The sequence below is a fragment of the Schistocerca serialis genome, chromosome 5, assembly GCF_023864345.2.
Source record: "Schistocerca serialis cubense isolate TAMUIC-IGC-003099 chromosome 5, iqSchSeri2.2, whole genome shotgun sequence".
Lineage (NCBI taxonomy): Eukaryota > Metazoa > Arthropoda > Insecta > Orthoptera > Acrididae > Schistocerca > Schistocerca serialis.
In genome coordinates, this window is record NC_064642.1 from 723,511,935 (window position 1) to 723,529,102 (window position 17,168).

A 17,168-nucleotide genomic window follows, 5' to 3' on the forward strand; every position below is an offset into this window, starting at 1 on the left:
ATCGTATAAAGGGTGTAGTCCTACACGTTTAAAACGAATGGTTCAAATGGCTCTGAGCACTATGGGACTTAACATCTGAGGTCATCACTCTCCTAGAACATAGAACTACTTAAATCTAACCAACCCAAGGACATCACACACATCCATGCCCGAGGCAGGATTCGAACCCACGACCGTAGCGGTCGCGCGGATCCAGACTGAAGCGCCTAGAGCCGCTCGGCCATAAAAACGAATACTATGACGGATACAAATAGTGAGTATAGCACTAAAATCAATGAAATTTCCAGGTAAATAAGTGCAAACTCACTCATGGTATGAAATTATGCTTGCTTCAGTGAATATTGAAGCGTGAACATTTGCGTTGAAAGTACTACAAAATAAGCTCTTAACACCATTCAAGGGCCCTTAACATTCATTCAGTAAGCAAGCTCCACACAGTAGAAGACTTCGCCAACGTCGTAATGCTAGAAGGACCAAACAATAACACGATAACCAATATTGAACGAATATTCCGTGATGAATAGACGTGCTTTTCTTATGAGTGATATTGGTGCGTCTTAGGAGCAAATATATATATATATATATATATATATATATATATATATATATATATGAAGGACAGCAGCGTCTTTGTTCCGCTGCGAGTGCACACCAGCCTTGATTCTACAGGAAGACGAAACAGATATTTTCTGTGTCGATTTTCATGTTAAAACTATATGTCGTTTTATAAATCATGATTGTGAGTACACTATAGAGGTAGAGTGTTACTTCCTATAATTCATTAAAAACTACAGCCTTTTATTAGCAGCTGCAAATACCGCATTGCACGTTGACTTTGACCATATTAATCACTCAGTGGAACGTGCAGGATCGTGCTGCCAGAAAACAGGACGCTACATGGTGTAAGATCGTAACAAAGTGATGCACCTTACCGAATTTATAAAGTGATGACATGTTCACAGGGTTGTAGGTGATGCTCGACGGAGAATGATCACGTACAACAAACGTTGTGCTATGTGAGGGATCACTCACAATCTAGCGCTAGCTTGGGCTTTAGACTGAGATAGTAAGAAAAGCACAAAATTGTACGACTGACATAATGTATCTCTAACGGAAAAGATGTTTACGATGGAAACACGACTTTCTTTTCAACCGTATGCTTGTGTTGGAGATGTCCTTTTAATGATTACCAACCCAATTGAAGGCTCATATCAATGGCATATTCGTCCCTGTTTCTAAAAGAGCTGCCCCTTCTTTGAAATTTTTATAGCCTCTCTCCTAAGTATCTCATCGGTCTCTCTGTACCTTGTACTTGTTACTTAGTCTTTGACCCCACTCCCTGCAGCACTGCCTATGTGATCGTTCCAATTTGATTTACTCAGTGACCAGATGTCACGACGCGCTATATCTACCACCTTCTACGTCTTGTGGAAGAACAGAGTGGGCTGAGTTACTGCGACTGGACGGTGCGTTATCTACTCGGTGGATATGAGAGAGAATTTTCATAGATTCGCTGATCGTGTACACGGGGTACGGCCACCGTTAAACGGCGCTGCCTCCCGCAACACCAGACAGTAGACAATGGCAGTGTGAGAAATTACGGTAGTTTCTCTAATTGTTGAATTTGGAAGACTTCGCATCATAAGGAAACTGGAAGAAGGACGACGGGTTTGCAACTGCTCACACCAATTGCGGAGTGTTTACAATCTACCGGTACTACGAAGCGGTGACCTCTGCATTGTGCAAGAACCCAACCTGAAACCGCATTTAAAAGGATGCAGCTGCACAGGATATCTGCGTGGCGGAGGATTCCGATCACCTGTACTTAGCTTTTTGTCGATAGCTAAACCGTTTGCGAAGAGGTGAGGAGCATTGGGACCGGGATCGTGTGCGCTTCACAGGTGACAGCCGTGTAGTATTGGTGAAAGTTGTAAACGCATTATGAACCCAGAAACATATGGTATCAGCGGACACGACCACAAATTCCTTAGATAACGTCAACACTACTGTGACACTATACGTCTTTCAAAGCTAAAACGCATAACAACTTGTAGAGGCACTCTTGTCATGAAACGATATTCGGCGTGAAACAAATCTCGTCAAGCACAGACGGTATACAGTGCATCATCCGTTGTCAGTCTCACTGGTGAAGGAATGGAATGATTTATCAGAGGAAGAATTTCCTATCACTACTGCAAGCAGTTGTAGAGCGTGCATCACCATTTGACTACCTTAGGTCATATTTTCTAAGCTCGTAAGTACTGACGCAAATTCATTCCTTGCCATTAAAATTGCTACACCAAGAAGAAATGCAGATGATAAACGGGTATTCATTGGACAAATATATTATACTAGAACTGACATGTGATTACATTTTCACGAAATTTGGGTGCATAGATCCTGAGAAATCAGTACCCAGAACAACCACCTCTGGCCGTAATAACGGCCTTGATACATCTGGGCATTGAGTCAAACAGAGCTTGGATGGCGTGTACAGGTACAGCTGCCCATGCAGCTTCAACACGATACCACAGTGCATCAAGAGTACTGACTGGCGTATTGTGACGAGCCAGTTGCTCGGCCACCGTTGACCAGACGTTTTCAATAGGTGAGAGATCTGGAGAATGTGATGGCCAGGGCAGCAGTCGAACATTTTCTGTATCCAGAAAGGCCCGTACAGGACCTGCAACATGCGGTCGTGCATTATCCTGCTGAAATATAGGGATTCACAGGGATCGAATGAAAGGTAGAGCCACGAGTCGTAACACATCTGAAATGTAACGTCCACTCCTCAAAGTGCCGTCAATGCGAACAAGAGGTGGCCGAGACGTGTAACCAATGGCACCCCATACCATCACGCCGGGTGATACGCCAGTATGGCGATGACGAATACACGCTTCCAATGTGCGTTCACCGCGATGTCGCCAAACACCGATGCGCCATCATGATTCTGTAAACAGGTCCTGGATTCATCTGAAAAAATGACGTTTTGCCATTCGTGCACCCTGGTTCGTCGTTGAGTACACAATCGCAGGCGCTCCTGTCTGTGATGCAGCGTCAAGGGTAACCGCAGCCACGGTCTCCGAGCTGATAGTCCTGCAAACGTCGTCGAACTGTTCTTGCAGATGGTTGTTGTCTTGCAAACGTCCCCATTGTAAAGATACAGCTCTAACACCTACACCATGGTATGGACACCGAAGGAAACTTGCACTGTTCTCATTCCAATGCCGTGACTACCGTTCTGCAAAAATTTGCTGCCAAGCAGAACAGCAAAACTCCTATTAATTACAGGAGCGTATCTGGCATTGAGATCACACGAGTTCGGTGGGAAAGGAGTGATCCTCATACGACATGGGCAACGATCGGTGTGTGTGTGTGTGTGTGTGTGTGAGTGTGAGTGTGTGTGTGTGCGTGTGTGTGTGTGTGTGTATGTATGTATGTATGAGTGCGTGTGTGTGTGTGTGTGTGTGGGTGTGTGTGTGTGTGAATGTGTGTGGTTTGATAGAGTTCTAAAATGCAATGAAACGCGTTAAAGTGCGGTTTACGAACTTCGACTGGACGAAACACACATGTACTGTGCCGGTGTCACTATTCGTGACACAAAGATGGCGCTGCACTCAAAGTGAAATAGGAAGAGGATACGATCTTTTTTTTTTATCTGTGACGAAGTTATTCACACTATGCATTTTATTTCCTGAGTTGGAGATCTGCGAATCCTGTAAAATCTCCTACATCAGCAGGGAGCGTACAAACATGATAGATTGTACTGTACTGTATTATGACAGTCCATGTAACTGTTACTGAACAATGCGATCATATTTAAGGTGACACACACACACACACATACACACACACACATACACACACACACACACACACACACACACACACACACACACACACACACACACTCACGCGCGCGCGCGCGCTTGGACGCTAGCGACCATGTTATGACTGGAACTGCAGAAGATGTTAGGTATGTAAGAGAAGAAAAATATGTTTATCTTTTTTAATCTATTTTTATTATTTCTCAAATTTTTATAACATCATCCTCTACGCCATAAGGTGTTATACTCGACATCGGTGCCGGTGGTGGTAAGGGCGATCAGGGGAGTCTGATATCGTGAGTGGTGGCGTCGGTGAGTGGAGGCTATCATTGAGTGGCAGTGGGTACCACCACGGTGGTGGTGGTGGTGATTTTTTTGAATCGGGTATCGGTCTCAGTGGCTGTGGACTATCTGATATTCCACTTGCAAATAATGATAACTGTTTACAAGAGTTACCTGCAAATATTTTGCTTATGATAATTACATCAAGACATAGTACTTCACATTCAATTCCCACAGGATAAAAGCAAATGAAACTATCTTGGTGGCTGGTCATCTCATATGAAGTCTGTGCCGCGAATCCTCGGCCTTATTATGCTACCGACCGAGCCAACTCTGTATTTTCTTGACACGCTGCCTCGGCAAGGGATCCTCGGCTACAGTGCATTTTTCTGGTTACGTCTCTATGAGCCATATCTCACTCAGTTCACTTTACCTCATGAAAACATGGACCAATTCAGTTTATCGCATCATATAGTCCTTATCTGCTTGAATATATAAACTACTTTAACCGTAGTATAAATGAATTTCAAAATATGTGCAGCGCAATGGAGCACCTCTATAGGTTTGTATGAGAGAACAAAGTTCACACAGCATTTACACAACCAGCACCTCATTGAATCACTAATCTGAGAGTCGAACTTACGCTCATCCACCCCGTTACCATCATTCTTACCGCTTCCATAGAACACCGCACCTCAACGGATTATTGATACGTGGCATTCAGATGCACTATGTGGGGTCTTGCCCGCACGTCGCTAATTGGGTGTCTACGGGATGCAGCGTTCTGGGAATGCTATATAACAGTTTCAAACAAATAAGATTAGTAGTTTTATTTCCATAAAGCAAACTGACAATAGTTAACTGTCTTTACAGCAAATATCGCTAGCGAGAGGCGACGTGAAAACAATACAGTACTTGGTATACACAGAGTCCAAGGAAACACTTGATACTGAAAGCGTGGCACTAATCACGTTGCACACTCGGGTCGATCTTGTGCGGCTCACAGTCAGACTAGCAGGAGCTGCGTTTAATGCAGCTTGTGCATGGGGCGGGCCTGGCATGGCGCGGTGTGTTCTGCGCACCATTGGCCGCCGTTTCTTCACTCCCTTTTCTGGTCTTTCGTTTCGCATCTTCGTTACGGCGTTTGTGGTTACGCCAGAACGCAGTAGGGAAAAAAATATTGTCTACTACGCATGAAATACGTAAACAGAATGCCAGTTGCTCTTTCACAATGCATCCGACACTGCCTTATACATTGAAATACGATTTATGTAATTCACAATCATGAAACGATGTCGACACAGAAATTTGTTTCTATGTGTAGCAATTCATAAAGATTTAATTTTTGTGGGTGGCGCTATTTACTATATTAGAAGACCCTTCGGGGTACCTAACTTTGACGTCTCGGTTACAACATTGGCTTCCGATGTCTGTGACAGAAAACCGTGTGTAGCAAAGTAATAATATGCAATCACTCACTAGGTTACACAGCCTCAGCGCATTCAGAACTCAGATCACACCTCATCCCTAAGCACAGGATTGATTTGCTAACGTATCTGCAACGCCGTTGACACTGAGTCCATCTGTGATAACCCCTCTTTAAATCGTCGAACCTCCAGAAACTTCTCAATACCACTGAATGAATCGTTACACAAAGAAGGGGATTGAAATCAAGCTATCTGATATGACTAAGGATGAGCTACAGTGCAGTTATGGGGAGGTAATAAAATAGTCTGCATGAGGTCCTCTGGAACTCTAACTATCCGAACAACTCTGCAAAGACAGAGACTGTCAGTTTAAGGCCGAAATAAAAAAAAAATACGCACTGCGAAATCGACACACAGCTCATCTGCATGACGAGATGCATTTTCATCCTAGCAGAAAGCGTGCGAGATTAAATTCTGTGGTACTCAACATGGTTATGTACTTACGTTCAACCCACTCCACTTCCTCCTCTTCCGTGTCCTCCTTCTCCTCCTCTTATTCCACCTCCTCCTCCCGCCACTCGATCGCGTTGAGGAGATCATCTATTTCAACCAGGATCTCGTGCTCTGCGGGTAACAAAAGATTTATTGCTTATATCGTTAAACTTGTTGATGGATTTGTGATTTGAAGTGTTGATAAGTATTTTCAGCTGCACAGAAAGCACTTTAATTACACACACACACACACACACACACACACACACACACACATACACACACCCACACCCACACACACACACACACACACACACACACACACACGGTTTAGTGGTAAACACTATGGTGTACTCCATCTCACCATCCACCACCACCTGTGGCAAGTCGCCTGCAGATACCAAAGGAAAAAGAAATTACATCACTGGGAGTTATTGGCTTGTGGTCTGAATGGCTCCGAGCACTATGGGACTTAACTGCTGTGGTCATCAGTCCCCTAGAACTTAGAACTACTTAAACCTAACTAACCTAAGGCAGGATTCGAACCTGCGACCGTAGCGGTCGCGCGGTTCCAGACTGTAGCGCCTAGAACCACTCGGCCACTTCGACCGGGTGGGAGTTATTAATCCAAAATTGTATCTGCTGACTGCAGCTACGCAACGACTTCATCACATGCTTCCGTTAAGTTCCTTTGTGTTCACTGGTGTGTAATACTACATTTTATTATGGAAATAACTGTGTCAGATACAGTGCTTTGAGTACGAACCAAAGACGTTACTGCCTGCATAAGGAAAGTGAAATTTATCATAGCATTGTTCTGATTTTTGTTATCTCTGTTGCTGAACGTAATTGTAATTACTCCGATTTTCATTTTGCTCTGATAAAGACGAAAGAAATATATAACTGTGAATATTACGCATTACAACTTGTTAATAACAGCAACAGTTGTATCCAAGGAAGTTTGGAAGGTAGGAGACGAGGTACAGGCAGAAGTCAAGCTGTGAGTACCGGGCGTGATTCGTGCTTCGGTAGCTCAGTTGTTAGAGCACTTGCCCGCGAAAGGCAAAGGACCCGAGTTCGAGTCTCGCCCGGGCACACAGTTTTAATCTGCCAGGAAGTTTCAAGAAGGAATAAATGAGTGCTCATCCATGATACAAAATGAGATGAGACTCGAACGAACATCTTACTCTTTCTAGTAGCTCTAATTACTATAGAGAGTTTCAGTTATATTGTGTCGACATGGAGTTGGAGAGAGGCTGTGGAGGTTGACGTACGAACCAGCAAATAAACACGGAGACTTTCAACGGACTCAAGAGGAATCTGCTTCAGCTCTATATCAATATATTACTACATGACGAAACACAGACAAGGCAAGTTTAGTTTCAATAGACATTTCTGTACACCATTTAAAAACAAGGATACATGCTTATCTTGTTAATAAAACCAGAAAACACAGTAAAAATGACGATACGATCTGTCTACCATGACAGGACTGATCTTGAGTTTGCATCATACATTACAACACACTGTATTTATTACAAATTTTGTACATGTTACTGATATTGTTTTTCTTTTGCATGTACGATTGATGGAGTATTGCAGAGAAGATACATGTACAGGAGCAAAACTTAAGATCGAATAATTGTAACATTGGACGATTACACGGCAGCGTACAAAAAAAAAAAAAAAAAAGCACACAATCCACCTTCAGTTCACAAGTGGCCCATCGGGACCATCCGACTGCCATGTCATCCTCAGGTGAGGATGCGGATAGGAGGGGCCCGCGTCAGCACACTGATCTCCCGGTCATTACGATCGTTTTCTGTGACCGGAGCCGCTAATGTTTGGTCGAGTAGCTCCTCAATTGGCATCACGAGGCTGAGTGCGCCCCGAAAAATGCATACAGCTCATGGGGACCCAGATGGTCACCTATCCAAGTGCCGGCCACGCCCGACAGCGCTTAACTTTGGTGATCTGACGGGAACCAGTGTATCCACTGCGGCAAAGCCGTTGCCTAGTGCACGAAAAGCAGGTGAATATTTTCATTTCTGTCACTGCCGACTCTTTTAAAGGGTTTAGAAGCGGGTTATTAGTAGCAGACAGGCACTTTTATTGTAGATTAGACGTAGTCAGTGTGAACGATTTGTTTGTGTCAACCATATGTGCGACGTTGATGCTACACTGTCCGCATTAGATTTTTTCTGATGTGCTGTTTCAAAGTTACAATCAAGCACGTTATTGCAAGAAGAAACTATAAACTCAGCTGTAATTCCAGAGCTGTCACAAGCAGTAGGAGAAGTTACTCGTGGACAGCGTGGTATTATCAACAAGTAACTCACACAACAAGCAGAGCAGTTTGTGGAGGTTTCCCATCAGAGGACAAAGATAACCAGCTGACAACTACTGTTGTGCGGAAGATTCAGTCAGCGGTAAAAGAAGTCAGGTAAGATAAGATATTTCTAGCTAAGAATTTGTCAGAGGTTTGCAAGAAATTCGAACTCAATTAAGCGAACAGTTTTATGAATGTTGTAACCGAGACGTCGAAGTTAGATATCCCCAAAGCGTCTTCTAATATAGTAAATAGCGCCACCCACACAAATTATTTGTTTATGAATTACTACATATAGAAACAAATTTCTGTGTCGACATCGTTCATGACTGTGAATTACGTAAATCATATTTCCGTTTATAAAGTAGTTACGGGTGCACTGTCAATAAACAATTGTCATTCTGTTTACGTATTTCATGCATTATTGTCAATATTTTTTCCCTACTGTGTTCTGGCGTAACCACAAATAGAAGACGTCAGTCAGCAAATGAACAATCTACGTGATTCTTAGCAGGATAATTACTCGTTCATTACTGAAATGAGAGCATGACAATGAGAGCTAGTCACAAGCACCCTGCACAACAATCTTTTAAACAACATGAGCAAGTACAGATACCAAGACCACCGTACCCGAATGTAGCGCCAGATCATGTGAGTGATTATGCAGCATTACATATGTTAGTAAAATTAATTAAGCATACAAAATTTCCATCTTATCTACATCTACATCTACATGAATACTCTGCAAATCATATTTAAGTGCTTGCAGAGGGTTCATCGAAGCACCTTCACAATTCTCTATTTCTCCAATCTCGTACAGCGCGATAAGACGACCACATATACCTTTCCGTACCAGCTCTGATTTCCCTTGTTTTATCATGTTGATCGCTTCTCCATATGTAGGTCGGTGTCCACAAAATATTTTGGCATTCGGAGGAGAAAGTTGGTGTTTGGAATTTCGTGAAAAGGTTCCGCCGCAACGAAAAACTCCTTTGTTTCAATGATGTCCACCGCAAATCTTGTTTCGTTTCAGTGACAGTCTCTCCCATATTTCGCGATAATACAAAACGTACTGCCCTTCTTTTAACTTTTTCGATGTACTCCGTCAATGCTATCTGGTAAGGATTCCACACCGCGCAATAGTATTCTAAAAGAGGACGGACAAACGTAGTGCAGGCAGTGTCCTTAGTATCTGTTATGTTTTCTATGTGCCCTGCTAACAAAACGCAATCTTCGATTAGCCTTCCCCAAAACATTTTCTATGTATTCCTTCCAATTTAAGCTGTTCGTAATTGTAATTTCTAGGTATTTAGTTGAATTTATGGCCTTTAGATTTGATTTATCGTGTAATCGAAGTTTAACGGATTCCTTTTAGCACTGGTGTGGATGACCTCACACATTTAGTTATTTAGGGTCAACTGCCAATTTTCGCACCATACAGATATCTTTTATACATTGTTTTGCTAATTGTTTTGATCATCTGATGCCTTTATCAGTCAATAAGAGATAGCGTCATCTGCAAACAACATAAGACGGCTGCTCAGATTGTTAGGTGAATATAAGTTTAAGAACTGTTGGATGGTGTGAAGTGCTTATTTTCTAGTATATTCAACGCAAGATTCAGCGTTCTCAGTCCAGTATTCATTGTAGTAAGCGTAAGTTCATACTACCAGAGTGACTTTACATCTGTTTAAGTGGAAATGTTATTGATTTTAGTACTATATTCACTGTTTGCGCTGTCACAGTATTCGTTTTAAAAGCATATGAAATTACCCTTTACATAATGTGAGGTGACGTCTGTCGGCTGCTCAGATTGTCTCCCAAATCGTTTATATAGATAAGGAACAGAAAATGGCCTATAACACTACCTTTAGAATACAGATAATCACACAGTCATTCCTGTACACGCATGCCTTATGCTCTTTACTACAGGTAAGCTAAAGTATGCAAAATTACAATGGACACTTGCATGGATTGCGGCTGTACATGTTCATATCCGTGTCTGCTGACGCATCACACGGAGATGGGTGTTCTAATCACAAAAAAATCACTAAAAGTAAAAAAAAGGAGTCGAACGGACATCGTCCAGATATCCGTATAACTAATAGATGGATACAGCTAAAATTAAGATATGTGGGAGAGGTAGCTGAGTCTGTTTTCTGTGTGTTGCAATGATGGAAATAATCACTTGCATTGTCCTCAGTGAAAGTTGAAACAAATCATTGCTAACGTAATAACACAAGAAATACAAAACTGCATAATAAAAATGCTGCCACAATGTCATATACACTTATATTAATATATATGTAATACAAACAACATAATATTGTGTCTGAACGAATGATGTATCTCAATATTGTTTGTCAGTGACATACGAATGTATCTGAGAACAACCATTAACCCAAAACTAATCACTAAACAATATAAGAGAATATTTTTCTCACTGATTACATCAGTCTTCATAATAATATGGTTTTACATCCTGATGCAGATGCATCACCTTCATATTGGTACTAGTAATGTAACATAAGTCATACGCACCAGCATTCAGTACTGATATAATCCGAAGGTGCACTGAGTACACAAGAGATCATTTTTCGTTTTCCTTCTCAAGCAATGACGCCTTTGGATGACTCTTCAGTAACAGCTTTGTTCCCGCTGGGTTGTAGTTGCGTTCTCTTCAACAGCTGCTCATAGCACTTCATCCTCTGTTGTGCTTTTCCCTTCTTCCTATCTAATGCTTAACGAATCATGGTCTCCCTAGGTTCTATTACAGCATTTATCTTCGGTAAACAATTGATCCACTCATTGTTTTCCTTTTTATTAAACAGAAGTTCCGTTGGCGTAGCTTCAGTTGACGAGAGAGTCAAATTATTGTATACTTATTAAAATGGCTATGAATAATCTATCCACTATGTTTCTATATGGTGGCAATATGCGCAGATAGTTCTGTTTAATTCACGAAACAACCTCGCCATTGGTTAGGATTCCTTTCAACCGTTGTGGATGTTTCAGTGGTCCTCGGCTAAGTAAAACCAGACTGATGTAGTAAAAACACTGAAGTAACACGTCCTGCGTTAACGAGATACACACAGGCTTTTATACTAGTCACCTCACCGTGCGCCGATCAGCCAACTCCGCCCCTCTGACAAGTGGAGAGCGGTGTCCGCCGCTGCATGCGGCTATAACCTCTCATCACTCACGTCTATTCAACCTTTTCATGTGAACTGACTGAAGGCTGCCTGGAAGAGGTTTCAGACGCTCCACTGTACCAGATAAAAGCTTTCTTTCTGTCTGTGTGTTCTCGTATAATATGGAAGGATGAGAAATTCAGCTCGCCTCACAGACTGTCGCCTTATGGAACATCTATTTGAGTAAAAATGTTGCTGTCAACACTTGTTGACAAGTTCCTATGGGACCAAACTGCTAAGGTCATCGGTCCCTAGGGTTACACACTACTTAATTTAACGTGAACTAACATACGCTAAGGACAACACACACACACACACACACACACACATGGCCAAGGGAGGACTTTAATCTCCGACGGGGATAGCCGCGCGAACTGTGGCAAGACGTCTAAGACCGCACGGCTACCTCGCGCGGCTGAGAGAGAGGCTGCTATACAGACGGTGGGTGAACAGATGGTGGAGGAATTTTACACAGCTCACATGCTCCTCATGGACTATCTGCCTAAAGTGTTGCTGTGTTACAGCTCAATTGGTGTAATAACATCTCATTTATTTAAAAGAGTGACTGAATAAACACGAACACTCCTTTGCTGCATGAAGTACTTACTCTCGTATACTCCCGAGACACACGTTAGTCTTATGCCAGCTACGACGGAATATTCTGCCGACAGACAGCGTTTTCATACAAGAATTTAGTGATGTGATCTATTCTGCGATGACTTTCAAAGTCACATAAACGTGTGTACAAACTTTGTGTAGTGATTAACATGAACTTTGTATTGTATGTGGGGTTTAACCGGACAATTCACGTTTTTATTTTGTGATCAGTTGCGCTACCACGTGACGAAACGCGATCATTCTGAACGCTAAATAGTGTCACGGATGACAAATAGCACAATTTGCAATGAACTGTCATGTCGTAATGGATCATTACATTTCTAGAATCATCAAATGAAGCGCTCACTAAAGACATTTTGTGATCTCATGATAATCGAAAGAACATTGTGCTCTCGAGTTTACGCTAATTCATGCTGTCCAAAGGATTCACATTAGTTGTGGTAACAATTCCTAAGATTCTTGGGGGCAAACCTAAATCCGGATCTCAAAAGACTACAGATTCGTCATGTGAGAATGGATTACACATAAGACCTCATCCACGCCTTACAGATGCAATTGACAGAAATTACGTGTCAAAATTCTAATAAACTATGACGATGATTTTTCCTTATCCCATCATCGAGTTGTCCCCGCACCAACCCGAAGGAAGGTTATTCTCTGTATACAACGCCCATGCTGAACACGTTTTCCTTAGATCTAGATGTTGGGCAACTGTTCTGTCACATTCAACATTTATCGCCGCGCGGGATTGGCCGAGCGGTTTAAGCGCTGCAGTTGTGGACTGTGTGGCTGGTCCCGGCGGAGGTTCGAGTCCTCCCTCGGGCATAGGTGTGTGTGTTTGTCCTTAGGATAATTTAGGTTAAGTAGTGTGTAAGCTTAGGGACTGATGACTTTAGCAGATACGTCCCATAAGATTTCACACACACAACATCATTTGTCACCTACACGACGAAAAAAGGCTACAAGTTATGCAACAAACCTAATTAGTCCAGTCAATTTAGATTGATTCACACATTGGAGTTCTCAGTGCTGAAGGACTCAATGCGGTTTTTCCTGGTTTTCCCCTTCATTCCTGCGCTAATGAGAAGAAAAGTTATAATCCAAGATAGTTTTTTTCAGTGTTGAGACCTTAATGAAAGACTGTGAACATCATGCAACAGTTAAACATACATCACTACAAGCAAATGCAGTTCTAGATTAATACATAGTTGTTGTCATGACACTCATGATCAGTCTTTAACTGGAGAATGGAATGTAAACGTACGAACGTATTAGTAGTGATGTAGTGTGAAAACATATAAAGAATATTGTAGTCAGTAATTTAAATGTATTGAACTAAATGATGCAGGAGTGCAGCATCGGTCCGTAACTCACTCTCCAGTACACTTGGGGAGTCCACAGTATTATCACATTTTACTACGGAAGTAACTATGTAAGATACTATGCAATGTGTAGGAACCAAAGTTGTTACTCCTTGTATAAGAAAAGCGAACATTACCATCGCTTTATCTCTGGTTTTTATTATCTCTATTGTTGAATGTAATGTAAATCAGTCTGAAATAATACGTGCTCCGATAAAGAGGAAAGGAACTTACAATTGTGAATGTCGCGTATTACAACTCGAGTATGAGTAAAAGTTGTACACAAGGAAGAAATAAATGAGTGCTCATCTGTGATAAATTATTAAGTGAGATTCAAACATAGATGTTACGTTTCTTAGCAACTCTAATTACTATAGCAAGTTTCAGCTACATTACGTAGATTTGGAGTTGGAGAGACGATGGGAAAATTGGTGCTCGAACCTGCAATCAAACATCGCGACTTTCAACAGATTTAAGATCGCGCAACAAGAAAACCACCACAGCTCTTTACCAATATATTACCACATTGCAAAACACACGCACAAGGCGAGTTTTGTTTCAATGGATATTTAAATACATCACTTCAAATACAGGAATACATGCTAATCCTGTCTATAAAACCATAAAATACAATAAAAATAACAGTGTAGTAGATATTGTATCTCCTCCACACATGGAAATATCCCTCTCCACACATGCCTCCTCCTCATCTCAGAGTGCTGTGGGAAAAAAAGGAAACAAAAGACTCACAGTCAGTATTTCCAACTAGATTTGTATGTGCAGTAATAAACACACGCCATTGCTGTTAAGTGAATAATTACTGAGAAATACAGACTTACACTATGCCTTCGGAGCCATAGTTTGAACAGCTCGACAACAACATAAATAGCTGCTTGAGATGAGGACAGGGGAGGGGGGTTGCTGAATGCTGTGAACTGAATAGTTTGTGCATGCATAAAATGCATACGCAGCAGAGTTTATTCACGAAACCCAGAGTGCTAATACTAAATCTGTACTAGATGGTATATTGCCTTTGAGAACCATCGATGTTCTGGTCCCTGCTAGCTCAGAGGATTTAAAAAGCAGGATTTTCAGAATGGATTCTTATTTAGACGACGCAGACGTTGAATTCGACAAAAAGAAAAGCACTTTATATGGTTGCTAACATACAGAACGAGAATCTGCGGTTAAGGGCTGCTACAATTTCTCTTACTAAACTCAGCATGAGAGCTGCTTGTGATTGTGGAGCACTACATAACGATTTAGTTCACTGGATGAGAATGCTGATAATTTACAGAAGCAGTGGGAATAGTGTTAATCAACAGAAGATATTGTATAATTGACCAACGGTGTAGTGTGCTTGCTTCTGTACATTTGCATGAGGGAATCTCAACGCTGGTTTTCTACGGTGAATTCCTTTCATTAGGTGATTTCGCTTTAGCTGAAAATACGAAGGATATTCGGAAAGTAATTGGAAACCGCTGTGAAAACAAAAATTTTTTACTTGCTGTAGTTAGCTACATCTTGCCGCTACTTCTTTACAGTGCCGCCGCTTTGAGTTAGACGTTTATCGTAGCGTTGCACCAACTTTCTAGTACACTCGTCTTCGAAGGAAGCCGCCATTGGTTTCCTCTAATTCTCTACGCCCGTCTGCAGCTCCTTATCTGTGCCAAAATGTTGTCTTCATAGCCAGCGGTTCATGTGAGCAGAAATGAAACCCAGTACGAAATAATTATGAACTGTGTAGTGTGGGTGATCAAAAACTTACGTCGAAAACGCTGCAGGAGCATCTTCATTGCTCTACAGAGTGTGGCCGAGAACTGCAATGACGAACAAAATGTTGACAGTTACGTTACGTGGGCTGCACAACATCAGGCGAAGTCCCTCACCAGGCCCTCTTACTTGGCAGGAGACACTGTTTTCTATCACCTTTACGTCCTCGCTGTGATCTCTGAATTGAAAAGAGCGACGTACCGCGATCAAAGGGCATATTATAGGCACTACCCAACATAGCTGAGCAAAAATTCATCGGATTTCCAAAGTAGTTTCCATTTCGCTACTAGTCGGAACTTTCTTTCCGAACAGCCCTCGTATATAAGCATCTGCTTTTTTCCCGTTTTTCTGTAGGACCAAGGCTTGCGTTCACTAGCAGAATAACACAGAATTTGCTTTCCTGTTTCTTTTTGACTATTTTGAATAGTTCTTCGATTATAAGAGGATTACTTCTGTATTCTCCTTAGACGCTTTTATCCTGACGCTTTTAGCCGGTACCGCTCACAAGAAAACTACGTCTATGCATCACGGAATGTTCGCTCAATATTGATTAACATTATTGGCGAAGTATTCTACCCATCATACTGTGTGAAATTAGTTAGGTGAATACAAGTTTAAGAACTGTTGGATGGTGTTAAGTGCTTATTTTCTAGTACATTCAACGGAAGATTCAGCGTTCTCAGTCCAGTATTCATTGTAGTAAGCGTACGTTCACACTACCAGAGTGACTTTACACCTGTTTAAGTGGAAATGTTAATGATTTTAGTACTAAATTCACTGTTTGCACTGTCACAGTATTCGTTTTAAAAGCATAAGAAATCACCCTTTACATAATGTGAGGTGACGTCTGTCGGCAGAATATTCCGTTGTAGCTGGCATAAGAATAACATGTGTCTCGGGAGTATACGAGAGTAAGTACTTCATGCAGCAAAGGAGTGTTCGTGTTTATTCAGTCACTTTTTTTAAATAAATGAGATGTTATTACAGCAATTGAGCTGTAACACAGCCACACTTTAGGCAGATAGTCCATGTGGAGCATGTGAGCTGTGTAAAATTCCTCCACCATCTGTTCATCCACCGTCTGTATAGCAGAAATGCCTCTCTCTCAGCCGCGCGGGGTAGCCATGCGGTCTTAGACGTCTTGCCACGGTTCGCGCGTCTATCCCAGTCGGAGATTAGAGTCCTCCCTCGGCCATGTGTGTGTGTGTGTGTGTGTGTGTGTGTGTGTGTGTGTGTGTGTGTGTTGTCCTTAGCGTATGTTAGTTCACGTTAAATTAAGTAGTGTGTAAGCCTAGGGACCGATGACCTCAGCAGTTTGGTCCCATAGGAACTTGTCAACAAGTGTTGACAGCAACATTTTTACTCAAATAGATGTTCCATAAGGCGACAGTCTGTGAGGCGAGCTGAATATCTCATCCTTCCATATTATACGAGAACACACAGACAGAAAGAAAGCTTTATCCGGTGCAGTGGAGCGTCTAAAACCTCTTCCAGGCAGCCTTCAGTCAGTTCATATGAAGAGGCAGAACAGACGTGAGTGATGAGAGATTACAGCCGCATGCAGTGGCGGACCCTGCTCTCCACTATCAGGGGGGCGGAGTTGGCTGATCGGCGCACAGTGAGATGACTAGTATAAAAGCCTGTGTGTATCTCGTTTACGCAGGACGTGTTACTTCAGTGTTTTTACTACATCAGTCTGGTTTTACTTAGCCGAGGACCACTTTCTGTGTGTGTTGAAACAACTTGAACGGTTGAAAGGACACCACTGTTGACCATTCAGGTCTTCATCCGTGAGGGACAGCCAAGTATTTCACTATTCCTGCTGGAAGGCCAGTCCTTACAAGAAATACGTTTAACGGCTTACAAGA